The sequence below is a fragment of the Chiloscyllium plagiosum genome, chromosome 5, assembly GCF_004010195.1.
Source record: "Chiloscyllium plagiosum isolate BGI_BamShark_2017 chromosome 5, ASM401019v2, whole genome shotgun sequence".
Classification (NCBI taxonomy): Eukaryota; Metazoa; Chordata; class Chondrichthyes; order Orectolobiformes; family Hemiscylliidae; genus Chiloscyllium; species Chiloscyllium plagiosum.
In genome coordinates, this window is record NC_057714.1 from 69,253,223 (window position 1) to 69,265,744 (window position 12,522).

Below are 12,522 nucleotides of genomic sequence, written 5' to 3' on the forward strand. Positions count from 1 at the left end.
AACTAGCAAAACAGACATTGATGCCATGTGGTTGGGGGGGGGGGTCCCAAGACAGAAGATAAGGCTTTCTTCCTCCAGGCATCAGGTTGCTAGGATTTGGCAGTGGAGGCGACCCAGAACGTGCATGCCCTTGGCAGAGTGGGAGAGTTGAAGTGTTTGGCAACAGGGCAGTGGGGTTGTTTGGTGTGCATGTCCCAGAGATGTTGCCTGAAACGTTCCGCGAGTTGACGTCCTGCCTCTCAAATGTAGAGGAGACCACATTGAGAGCAATGGATAAGGTGTTTGGATGTGCAGGAAAATCCCTGCCAGATGTGAAAGGATCCTGTGCGGCCTTAGACAGGGATGAGGGGGCAAGTGTGGGTGCAGGTTTTACACCTCTTCTGGCAGCAAGGGAAGGTGCCGGGAGTGGAGCCTGGTTTGGGGGGGGAGGGGGGGCGTGGACTTAAAGGAGTCGCAGAATCATTGGCCTCTGCGGAATGCTGATAGGGGTGGAGAGGGAAATATAATGTCTGATGGTGGGTCTGATTTCAGATGGCAGAAATGACAGAGGATAATGCGCTGTATCTGGAGATTAGTGGGGTGGAAAGTGAGGATCAGCGGGGTTCTGTCTTTGTTGTGGTTGGAATTCAAGGGCAGAGGTGCAGGAAGTGGGGGAGATGCGCTGGAGGGCATTGTTGATCATGGGGGAGGAAAAATTGAGGTCTTTGAAATAGGAGGCCAACTGGGATGCTCTGGAGTGGAATTGCTCTTCCTGTGGGCAGATACAGCAGAGGCGGAAGAATTGGGAGTAAAGGATTGTGGTTATACAGGAGCTGGGGTTGGGAGGAGTTGGGCTTGAAGTAGATGTCAGTGTTGAGTTGGTTACTGGAGTTGGAGATGGGGATGGAGAGGTCCAGGAAGGGGAGGGAGGTGTCTGAGATGATCCAGGTGAACTTGAGCTCAGGGTGGAAGGTGTTAGTGAAGTTCAACCTCCTCATGGGAGCACGAGGTGGCGCTGATACAGTCATCAATGTAGCGGAGGAAAAGGTGGGAATGTTGCGAGTGTTACTGCAGGAGACAGACTGTTCCATGTATCTGACGAAGAGGCAGGCATAGATGGGCCCATGTGAGTGCCTTCTGGTCTGAAGGAAGTGGGAGGATTTGAAGAAAGTTGTTGAGCATGAGTACCAGTTCCACCAACCGAATGAGTGTGTCAGTGGAGGAGTACTGGTTGGGTTGGTAGAAGAGGAAGAAACGAAGGGCTTGGAGGTCTTCGTCATGAAGGATGGATGTGTACAGGGACTGGATGACCATGGTGAAGATGAGGTGTTGGGGGCAGGGGAAATGAAAGTCAGAGGAGATGGAGGGCATGAGTGGTATCCTGAATGTATGTGGTGGGTTCCTGGACCAGGGGGAACAGAATGGTGCCAAGATATGACAGCTGAGTTCAGTGGGGCAGGAGCAGGCTGAGATGATGGGTCAACCGGGGGAGTTAGGATTGGGAATTTTGGGTAATATATAGACCCAGGTGGTGCAGGGTTCTGGGAGGTTAGAGGCTGTGGATGGGAGATCCTCTTAGGCGATGAGGTTACGGATGGTCTGGGAGATGATGGTTTGGTGATGGGAGGGGAGGTCGTGGTTGAGGGGGCAGTAGGAGGTGGAGTCCACTTGTTGGAACCTGGCTTCAGTGGTGCAGAGGTTGTTCTAGAGGACTCTAAATACAAGCAGCGGTTGTTACAGAAGTGCTTGGGAATCTCTGTTGCAGCCTGCCTGTACCATTCCATACGAGTTCTTAATGTTGTTAAATGATCATAAAGTTGTGCAAACATTTGTGCAATATGCCAGTTTGGGTTAGGGCTGGTAATATTTCTGCAGCACTGTGGATAGACAATCTGCCTGTGCTACAGGAAATAAATACCAAAGCAGCTCACGTTGACACTCAAATTCAAGCATAAGGTGGGGCATCTCTGATGGCTCCTCCTTTCTAATTAAGTGACACAAACACAGTTCAGGTAACAATGAGAAGACATCACTTTATTTTCTATTCCTAGTAGTCACCCTCCCGACTTTATTGCCTAGCAGCATGCACGGCAGCTGTGTTTTGTCAACTGTGCAGCAAAGTTCTCAGTGCAATGCCGGAGGCAAATATGCAGCATAAACAATAATTAATTATTCCACCACAGTTAGCGACAGTGTTTAAGAATATGCTTAATGCAAAAAGTGATTTTCTTTTGTAGATATTCTAAAAAGAATGTACAATTAACTAACAGTCTGATCAACATCTACCAGGCCAAAACTAAAACACAATACATCAGATCAGTGGGGGAGCTTAAAATGACAGTGCTCAGCTTTCTGCTTTGTCCGTCTGCCAAACGCTCACCAAATACTTCAAATTGTTATGCAGCCATCATCCTACACAGCTATATTATCTGATCTTCTCAATCATGCTCATTACCAGCCCAAACCTGATTTCACAAAAGCTTCCCTCAGCACAGCTACTATTTGAACACAAGGCTATCCTTTGGTTACAAACATTAGCTGGACCCTAATGTTTTATACAGCCTCTTGTACAACCTGGCACATGATAAAAAGAAAACTTGTCACTGTAGTTAACATTCCACAGCATTCTTTCTTCACATATTTATTTCCTCATGGACTGGGCCCAAGCCAGAATTTACAAGGAAGGCAGAAATAACTAAAATAAGTGGCTGGCACGCAATGCAGCCAGTTTCTTGTTGTTAGTGGTTGCAATGGCTGATCTCAAAGAATTCTCAGAACTCCAAAAAGATAACTTGTTTTTGAGAAAATAGTCATGGAGAACAGCTGCTGCCTGTAGTAGACATGATTTGTCCCACTAGATCGCTGTAAAATGCAGCTGTCTGCACAGCAATTTCTCAACCGGGTTTTGAAAGCATTGCAGGACCTATAAAAATTTCAACAACATTGTATAAATCCTGTTCCTCTGGCAGAGACATTTCAGTTAAGAGTTTGAAAAGAGCACTCTCTTGCTTTCTCTTTAAAATGTAAATAAGAGCTCGTGAGCTGCTGGTCTGTTTGTTCAGGCCTTCATCAGGAATTTGCTGGAATTCTACAAAATGCTGTGCCGAATAGCTTGCACAGATGACCTCTGGGAGCCAAGAAAGTCAAAGATCATTTATCACAGTTAACCTCAAAATCAGTGCCGCAGGGGCCTCACATCTGTCAGCTGCCTAACAGTAACTACTTGTCTTGAAAGGATTCCGCTTTCTTGCCGTTGACCTATCTTTGCACCAAACAAATACAAAAGGCACAAGCAAGACAAAAACCATAATTAGGCGTACATATTTGAGAAGGGGCCTCTCTCATCTGACCTCTCCAAAAGCCCTACGTTGAGGATACATGTATGCTTTTTCATACGTAACATTCATGTTCATTTTCCCCGAATGGTACTGATGAAAGAAATGAACAATTTTGTATCACAGTATTTATTAAAGTGTGCACTGCGAGAATACTCCAGCTAATTTGCAGGCTGGTCCAAAATGCAAGTCACTGACATGCAGCACCATAGTTAAAGGCAGAGTAAAGACCGGCCTGAACTTTCACCCCCACTCACGTGGCAACATACAAACAGATTGGCTAACCAACATGCAGCACGTTTATGGATTTGATTCACGGGATATGGGAGTCACCAGCTAGGCAAGTATTTATTATCAATGAGAAGGTGGCAATGAGCTGCATCTTGAACTGTTTCAGTTCATGTGGCATCTGAAATCTCCTTCCCTGATCCAAATAAGATCTGTTAGGAAGGGAGTTCCAAGATTGTGACCCCATGACAGTGAAGCAATGGTGTTGTATTTCTAAGTTAGGATGGTGCATGCCGTGGAGGGGAACTTGCAGGTGGTGTTACGGTGTATCTACTGCTGTTGTCCTTCTAGGGCAGTAGAGGTCACAAGGATGGAAGTTGCTGTTCTAAGAGCATTGATGAGTTATCACAGAGCAGCCTATGGATGATGTACACTGCTGCTACTATGCATTAGTTGTGAAAGAAGCAAATGTTGAGGGTGGTGGATGGAGTGCCAATCATGCAAGCTGTTTTGTCATGGATGGTGCTGAATGCATTGCGTGCTGATGGAGCTGCACTAATCCTGGCAATCATTATCAATGGTCCCTTCCATACTTTTGTGATGATCAAGATGAACCTGATGTGGCCAGGTTGGATTGTCCTGCTTTGTGTGAACAGGTCATATCTGGACAATTGCCAGGTAGGTGCCAATGTTGCAGTTGTCCAGGAACAGCTTGGTGAGAGCACAAGTCTTCACTACTATTGCTGAAGACATGTCAGAGTGTGTAGCATGTGCAGTACAGTAAGTTCTTCTATAATGCGGTAGTTGCATTCCTGTGCAACCTGCATTATAGAAAAATCACGCTTTTGAAACAGTGCTTAAAGTGTTGGCGATGTAATCATGTTAAAAGTTTTAACATTTTAAAAGTTTGCCCTTTAGAAACACTGTCCCCAATTCGTCAACTGCGTTACAGCAAATTTGCGTTAACGAAATGTGTGCTATATCAGAATGACCTGTACCTAGTGCCTTCAACTGTTTTTAACATCCCTTGTTTGGGGACTGAATTTTTTTTTAAGAGACTGGTATCTGTGATCCTGTGGGCCTCTGCAGGGGGCCCAAGGTGAATCATCAACTCTGTCCTTCCAGCTGAAGATTGTTGCAAATGCTTCAGCCTCACCTTTTGCACTCGTGCGCTGGACTCAGCTTTCACTGGTTCATTCCATCATTCACAACTGGATGTGGCAGGACTGCAGAGCCTAGATAAAATCAGTTGGTTGTGGAATTATTTAGCCATGTCTGTTACATGCTGCATCCATGATCGAGCTTGCAAGTAGTTCTGTGTTTTAAGTATATAGAGTCATGAAGTTACAATTGGGAGCTGAATACAATTTTGCTGCTGATGGCTTCATGAATTTTCCACTTTGAGTTAAGGTCAAAGTCTGTTACAATTAGCATGCTGTAGTGCCATACAATTTGAGAGGTGGCATCTTCAATGCAAAGATGGAATTCATCTCTACAATGACTGCATGGCCATCACTCCAATCTATAATCGACATGGAGATTACAAGAGATTACATAGCTTTTCCCTCTTGTTGGTTTCCTCAGCACCTGACATTGAATAGTCTACCAGTCACCTATTAAGACTCATCAAGGTCAGTGTGCTGTTGAGCCAGACTTAGCAAAGGACATTGAAGTGCCTTACGCAGAGCATATTCTCTGTCCTTGTCACCCTCCATGCTCCCGCCAAGTTGTGCTCAATATGGAAGAGCACTGAGTCATCAGCCAAGGTACCTGCAGAAGTTGGTAATCAGCGTAAGAATTCCTTTCCCATCTTTAATCTGATGCCATGAGAAGATCATCAGGCTCACAGTCATTGTGCAGACCTACCAAGGCAAATCCCTCCTGACTGTATGCTGTTGTGCTACCATATTTGGTGGGTAGTCTGTTCTGCTGGTGCAAAAGGGATATTGATTTCTGAGTCATTGTTTGTAAGATATGATTTTGTGAGTATGACTATGTCAGGCATCTGAGACAGCTCACACCATTTTGGCAACCACCTCCACTCCCCAACTGATGGTGCTAAGGAGGGTTTTGCAGGGTCGACAGGGCTGGCATTACTATTGTGATTTCCACTATCTTAAGCAATGCAAGCATTAGTTTGGTTTCATTCAGAGGAAGCATAATTATCCATAACAGAGAGAAAACAATAAGATTAATCATGCTTCCCAAACTTTAATATTGATTTTTTTTTCTCTTAAACTGATGTATTAGTTCTAGAAAATTATTGGAACAACGTCAGAGTCAAAGATGTACAGCACGGAAACAGACCTTCAGTCCAACTCATCCATGCCGACCAGATTCTTAAATTAATCTAGTCCCACTTAGAGTGATAGAGTCAGAGTCATAAAGTCAAAAAGTCAAAGATGTACAGCATGGAAACAGACCCTTCGGTCCAACCCATACATGCCGACTAGATATCCCAACCCAATCTAGTCCCACCTGCCAGCACCCGGCCCATATCCCTCCAAACCCTTCCTATTCCTATACACATCCAAATGCCTCTTAAATGTTGCAATTGTACCAGCCTCCATCACTTGCTAAACCTATGCCCTCTAGTTCTGGACTCCCACACCCCAGGGAAAAGACTTTGTTTACTTACCCTATCCACGCCCCTCATTACTTTGTAAACCTCTATGAGGTCACCCCTCAGCCTCCGACGCTCCAGAGAAAAGAGCCCCAGCCTGTTCAGCTTCTCCCTATAGCTCAAGTTCTCCAACCTTGGCAACATCCTTGTAAATCTTTTCTGAACCCTTTCAAGTTTCACAACATCTTTGGTGGCATCTGCAAACTTACTAACTGTACCTCTTATGCTCGCATCCAAATTATTTATGCAAATGACAAAAAGTAGAGGACCCAGCACCAATTCTCGTGGCACTCCACTGGTCACAGGCCTCCAGTCTGAAAAGCAACCCTCCACCACCACCCTCTGTCTTCTACCTTTGAGCCAGTTCTGTATCCAGCACTTGGCCCATATCTCACCATACCCTTCCTATTTACATACCCATCCAGATGCCTCTTAAATGCTGTAATTGTACCAGCCTCCATCACTTCCTCTGGCAGCTCATTCCAGACATGCACAGCCCTCTGCGTGGAAAAGTTGCCCCTTAGGTCTCTTTTATATCTTTCCTCTCTCACCCTGAACCTATGTCCTCTAGTTTTGGACTCCCCGACCCCAGGGAAAAGATCTTATCTATCCATGCCCCTCATGATTTTATAAACCTCAAAGTTTGTATTAACTCAGTATGTTCTCTCATAGTATTAACATTTGCAAGAAAATAACTATACTTTGTTTCTGCCATGAACTCTTATCATACTTCATAAAACTTGCACAAATGTATTGCATTTTGTAGACGAGCAGCAAATGTTTCCTCTTGTCAGTCAGTCTTTAAATGATAGATCACCTTTTCAGGGAAGATGTGAAGATTGCTTTATGTATATATCTCAGAGTTGCACAGCTTTGAAACACTGTCACAGAAGGTGACGGAAAGGGGTCATTGAAGATTTTTCAGGCAGAGGTGGTTAGATTCTTGTTCAGCAGTAGCAATAAGTTTACTGGGAGGGTAGATGGGAATGTGAAGTTCAAAATGTGAACAGATCAGCAATGATTATGGTCATATTGAGTAGCAGAGTAGGCTCGAGGGGCCAGTTCGATTTTACTTCACATGATCGTTATGTAACATGTCTAGAGTATCTTTACATCCTTCTTTTCAAATCAATTTTCTGTAAATATTCACTGCTCTTTAATTCAAACCCAGCTCTAAATGCAGCTCTTTCCCTCAGGTACTTCTATTAACTCTCAATTCTTCAGTCAAAGCTGCCAGATTGTCTGACAGACAGTTGATGAACTCAATTGGCTGATCTGCTCCTCAACTCAGGAGACAATGAGGCTAACTGTATTACCATAATTAGTGTCCCACTGAACACCACCAAACCGGGTGCAGGCTGGTTAAGAAACCTGTGAAAAACCTGGCTGACAGATTACTTACCAACTCAACCTGAACATCTCTTTCTATGGTTTCAGTATTAAAAGCTAAATAAATTCACTAGTCTTTATGAGTGTAACTGTAAAGCAGAAGTTATAAAGTGACATTTCTCTAGGATTTGAAGACTCAAAAGGAACAGCATTAACTACTTGGAACCAGTAGCATTGCTCAGCTGAATGCCAATATAAAAGTAATTACAGTGCCTAATTAGAATAAGTAGGCATGTAGCTGTCTTTCAAATTAAGCCAGTGAGAATATTTCTATTCCCCAGAGCTGTTGAAAGCATCAATTGATTTAAAAAAACAAAAAAAAAATTACCAAGTTGAATCCACAACTGGAAATATGCATCTTTCTATTTAATGTCAGTGTACCCATGACTAGAATTGATTGTTAATTATTCGCACTGACACCATCTGTACTGTATGCAAGGGCAACCTCTTTGCTGTCCTTCTGCTGCCACAGATTTGGTGCCAGGAATACGCCTTACCACTTTGAGAATTCTCTGACATTCAAATTCAGCTTCTGCCATTCTAATGATTTTGGATTGCAAGCTTAAAGGAGAACAGCCCGAAGTACTTCAGTTTCTGCTTAGTCAAGTGACCATGTTGGGCTCTTTCCCCGAAATTACTTTCTAAGAACTCCGTAGTCTTTTTCAGTCCAATTATATGTAAAACACCAGAAAGATCCACAAAAAAAAATCTATAAAAACATGGTGATATTGTGGACCTTTCCATTGACTACATACACTGCTGCTGTTTTGGTCACCAATAATCAATTAAGAAATCTATTTTAATTTTGCCATAATCAATTAAGATTGCATCCAATACTCTATTGTAGTTATTGAAGAATCATTTTCTTCTCTAAATCTCAAAATATCATAGGAGGTTTATTGTGTTTTTTAAAGGAAAAGCTGCCTTTCATGGACTTATAATTCCACTGGAAATACTGAACAGAGGATTTCTTCTCCGAACAGATACAACAGTCACTCTTACACGAGTGTCAGCCTACCATGCACTATTTGGACTAGATACAGACAATTGCTCAATTTATATCATATCACCTTGAAGACGGAATGCCAACAGCATTCATGACAGGCCTCAACAGGTTACCACCTAACAATCTTTCTCTTTCTATTGCATTTTGTTTTCCCAACATTTGGAACAATTCAGCGTCTATTGGTTTGAGATACCAGCAAAAGAAAGAGAACAGAACCCAAGAAGGGATGAAATTTGTTATTCCCATAGGAATAAAATAATAATTAGGAGCTTGAACAATATCAAAGGGTTACAGTGTGGACATTTTAAATAAAATTTGCAATTCACACCCAGTCCAAAAGGATCAGTTGAAGCTTCCAATAACTCAAAAAGGATCTGTCCTGCAACAAATTTGTGCAGTCTCAATTCTAATCACACCAGATGCCTGGCATTGGTTAACATGAATTAGTGACGATGTCAGGCTGGCACTGGTTGTTAACTGTCAAAAGGCAGGAGATCAAATTGTGTCTAAAACCAGGAAAGAATTTTGTAATTACATTCAGAATAAAAAAAATTATCTTAGAACAAGTTTCCATAGTTACAAATCTAGACAAAAAAAAATAAAGTTATTGCCTTGACATACCAGAGCTCATTTGGGGATAAGTAGTCAAAGCTGTTGCTCAATAAGTGGTTGGAGTCTGAGAGGTCTACATGATCGGGGGAACGTGGCATTGCATGTGTATAGATCCCAGAACAGTGAACAAAAGGTGGTGAAGGTGGGATCGGGAACACTTTATTCATAAGGTACAGCATGCAAGAGTAGGGAGTTTACGCTACAATTGTATAAAACACTAGTTAGGCCACAACTGGAGTACTCCGTCCATTTCTGATTATAGGAAGGATGTGACCTGACCAACTAAGATACAGAGGAATGCACTGGATAAAAGCAAATTACTGCGAATGCTGGAATCTGAAACCAAAAAAGAAAATGCTGGAAAATCTCAGCAGATCTGGCAGCATCTGTAAGGAGAAAAGAGCTGACATTTCGAGTTGAACTGACCCTTTGTCAAAGCTGCTGAGATTTTCCAGCATTTTCTCTTTTGGTTACAGAGGAATGCAAACTCTTTGCTTGGACAGAAAGATTTTGCTCAGACTGGAACATTTCAGTTACAAGGAAAAGCTGGATATAGAGTCATACAGATGTACAGCATAGAAACAGACACTTCGGTCCAACCTGTCCATGCCAACCAGATATCCCAACCCAATCTAGTCCCACCTGCCAGCACCTGGCCCATATCTCTTCAAACCCTTCCTATTCATATACCCATCCAAATGCCTCTTAAAATGTTGCCATTGTACCAGCCTCCACCAATTCCTCTGGCAGCTCATTCCAGACACGTACCACCTTCTGTGTGAAAAAGTTGCCCCTTAGGTCTCTTTTATATCTTTCCCCTCTCACCCTAAATTTATACCCTCCAGTACTGAACTCCCAACCCCAGGAAAAAGACTTTGCCTATTTACCCTACCCATGCCCCTCATAATTTTGTAAACCTCTAGAAGGTCACCCCTCAGCCTCTGACGCTCCAGGGAATTGTTTGGTTTAGAACAGAGCTGGCTGAGGGGAGGATTTAATGGAGCATTTAAAATTCCAATGGTTGCAGACAGATTGGACAGGAAAGACCTGGTTACCCTCGAGGGAGGTGAAAGTGAGGACTGCAGATGCTGGAAATCAAAGCCTAGATTAGAGTGGTGCTGGAAAAGCACAGCAGGTCAGGCAGCATCCGAGGAGCAGGAAAATCGATGTTTCGGGCAAAAGCCCTTAATCAGGAATGGCTTAATCAGGATTGGGTCTACTCTTGAGGGAGGTCAATAACTAGAAGGTGGCAATTAAAGCAATTTGTGAATTGATTAGAGGGAATTAAGCATTGCTCCTAAGCCTGTAGGCATCTGAAACCTCTACATAAAATTATGCTAACTGAAAAAAAAGTCACATTTAAAAAAAAAACTTGGATATGCTCCTGAAGTGTCTAACCTCTGTAATGTAACATGGAGAAGGGCACATCAGAGCCATTATTTATTTGTACATTCGAACAATGTATGGATTGTATACAAAATAGCAACATCTGTAGTTAACTGATCAGTTTTAAATAAAAATGACAAAACTAAGGCTGAGATATGATCTAGGTTGGAGCCTTAAATGTTGGGATGTGGATTATCAACATTGAGAGCTACAGTTACAAGATTCTGGATTAGAATGGTGCTGGAAAAGCACAGCAGTTCAGGCAGCATCCGAGGAGCAAGAAAATTGACGTTTCGGGCAAAAGCCCTTCATCAAGAATATTCATAAGACATGATATAGATAGCTAGTGCAAATTGCAAGGGTCACTTTCTTCTGTGGAGTCCCTCCACTCCACCAATCGATCCTTTGAATTTTGGTTTGCTTTTTTATTCAATACACATGATAAGCAGAGCGCTTATTTATTTGCCAGCTGTTACACTAATCTTTTCAATCAGCACAAATATTAATAAATATAAACTAGGTTTTCTCACTTCATTATAGTTTTCAATGCTGGCCACCTAGCCAAGAGGATAGCAGATCTTTCAAGCTCAATTTCACCCTCCTCTTGAACTTTGCTGTGCACAGCAATCTGTCACAGTTAGGATATTCATATGATACCTACAATTGCAGTAGCTCGAGGGTCATTGCACCACCACCAGAGCACCAGGCTGAATATAATTACTTTATTACAACACAAGTGATATTATAATTACCTTGATGCATTCATCTTTTGGTTTTGTTTACAAACACAGAACATTTTCCAGACAAAGATAGCACTCTCTTTTCAATGACCAATTTAAATAAAATGACAATGTTGAAAAGAAACAGAAAGATACTGATCAACTATCTCAAATTGGCCTGAGGCCCTATTTTCCTATGGGAGAAAGACATCAAGAGTCAGGACCAAATGCGACTCACATTCTGCCTGTCTCTCCAGGCTGCTGGGATATTGTGACTTTGTGGTTCCAGGAACCTGACTGGTCTGGACACAGCCATGCTGCTTGCAACAAACCCAACTTGGAACTTAGGGCAGAGACAACGAGCTCGATGAAAACCCCACCTTGGTCGCCATCTTTTTTGAAAGGAGGAAGTTTGATATCCATTTGGACAAATGTTCAGATAGCTGCAGCTCAGAGTGTGTGCTTGATCTTCACAGTGCAACACCTGAATGCTCCTCTGAAAGATGGTCCAGCATCAAGACCTCACGAAACTGTGAAAACCTTGCAGGCTTTCCTCCGCTGTCTCACCTCCTCCGGCATCTCGAAAGTGGCCGCACATTTTCATGTTAAACTGCAGCACTTTCCAACACATTACTGTAATAAACCACAGCAGCCTATTTAAGAGGCTGCTCTCTGTCGATATGCATGAAGTTTGCCACATATAAAGTGAGAGAGTCATCGAGATGTACAGCATGGAAACAGACCCTTCGGTCCAACTTGCCGAACAGATATCCCAACCCAATCTAGTCCCACCTGCCAGCACTCGGCCCATATCCCTCCAAACCCTTCCTATTCATATACCCATCCAAATGCCTCTTAAATATTGCAATTGTACCAGCCTCCACCACTTCGTCTGGCAGCTCATTCCATACACGTACCACCACCTGCGTGAAAAAGTTGCCCCTTAGGTCTCTTTTACATCTTTCCCCTCTCACCCTAAACCTATGCCCTTTAGTTCTGGATTCCCACACCCCAGGGAAAAAAGCTTTGCCTATTTATCCTAATCATGCCCCTCATGATTTTGTAAACCTCTATAAGGTCACCCCTCAGTCTCCGACGCTCCATGGAAAACAGCCCCAGCCTGTTCAGCCTCTACCTATAGCTCAAATTCTCCAACCCTGGCAACATCCTTGTAAATCTTTTCTGAACCCTTTCAAGTTTCACAACATCTTTGCGATAGGAAGGAGACCAGAATTGCATGCAACA

General features: G+C 43.0%; 1 protein-coding gene across 5 annotated transcripts in view; it reads right to left on the bottom strand.

The window, feature by feature from the left end:
- Positions 1 to 12,522, bottom strand: part of cdk14 (cyclin-dependent kinase 14) — a 659,453-nt gene that overhangs the window by 202,188 nt on the left and 444,743 nt on the right. The gene's annotated exons all lie outside the window — the stretch shown is intronic.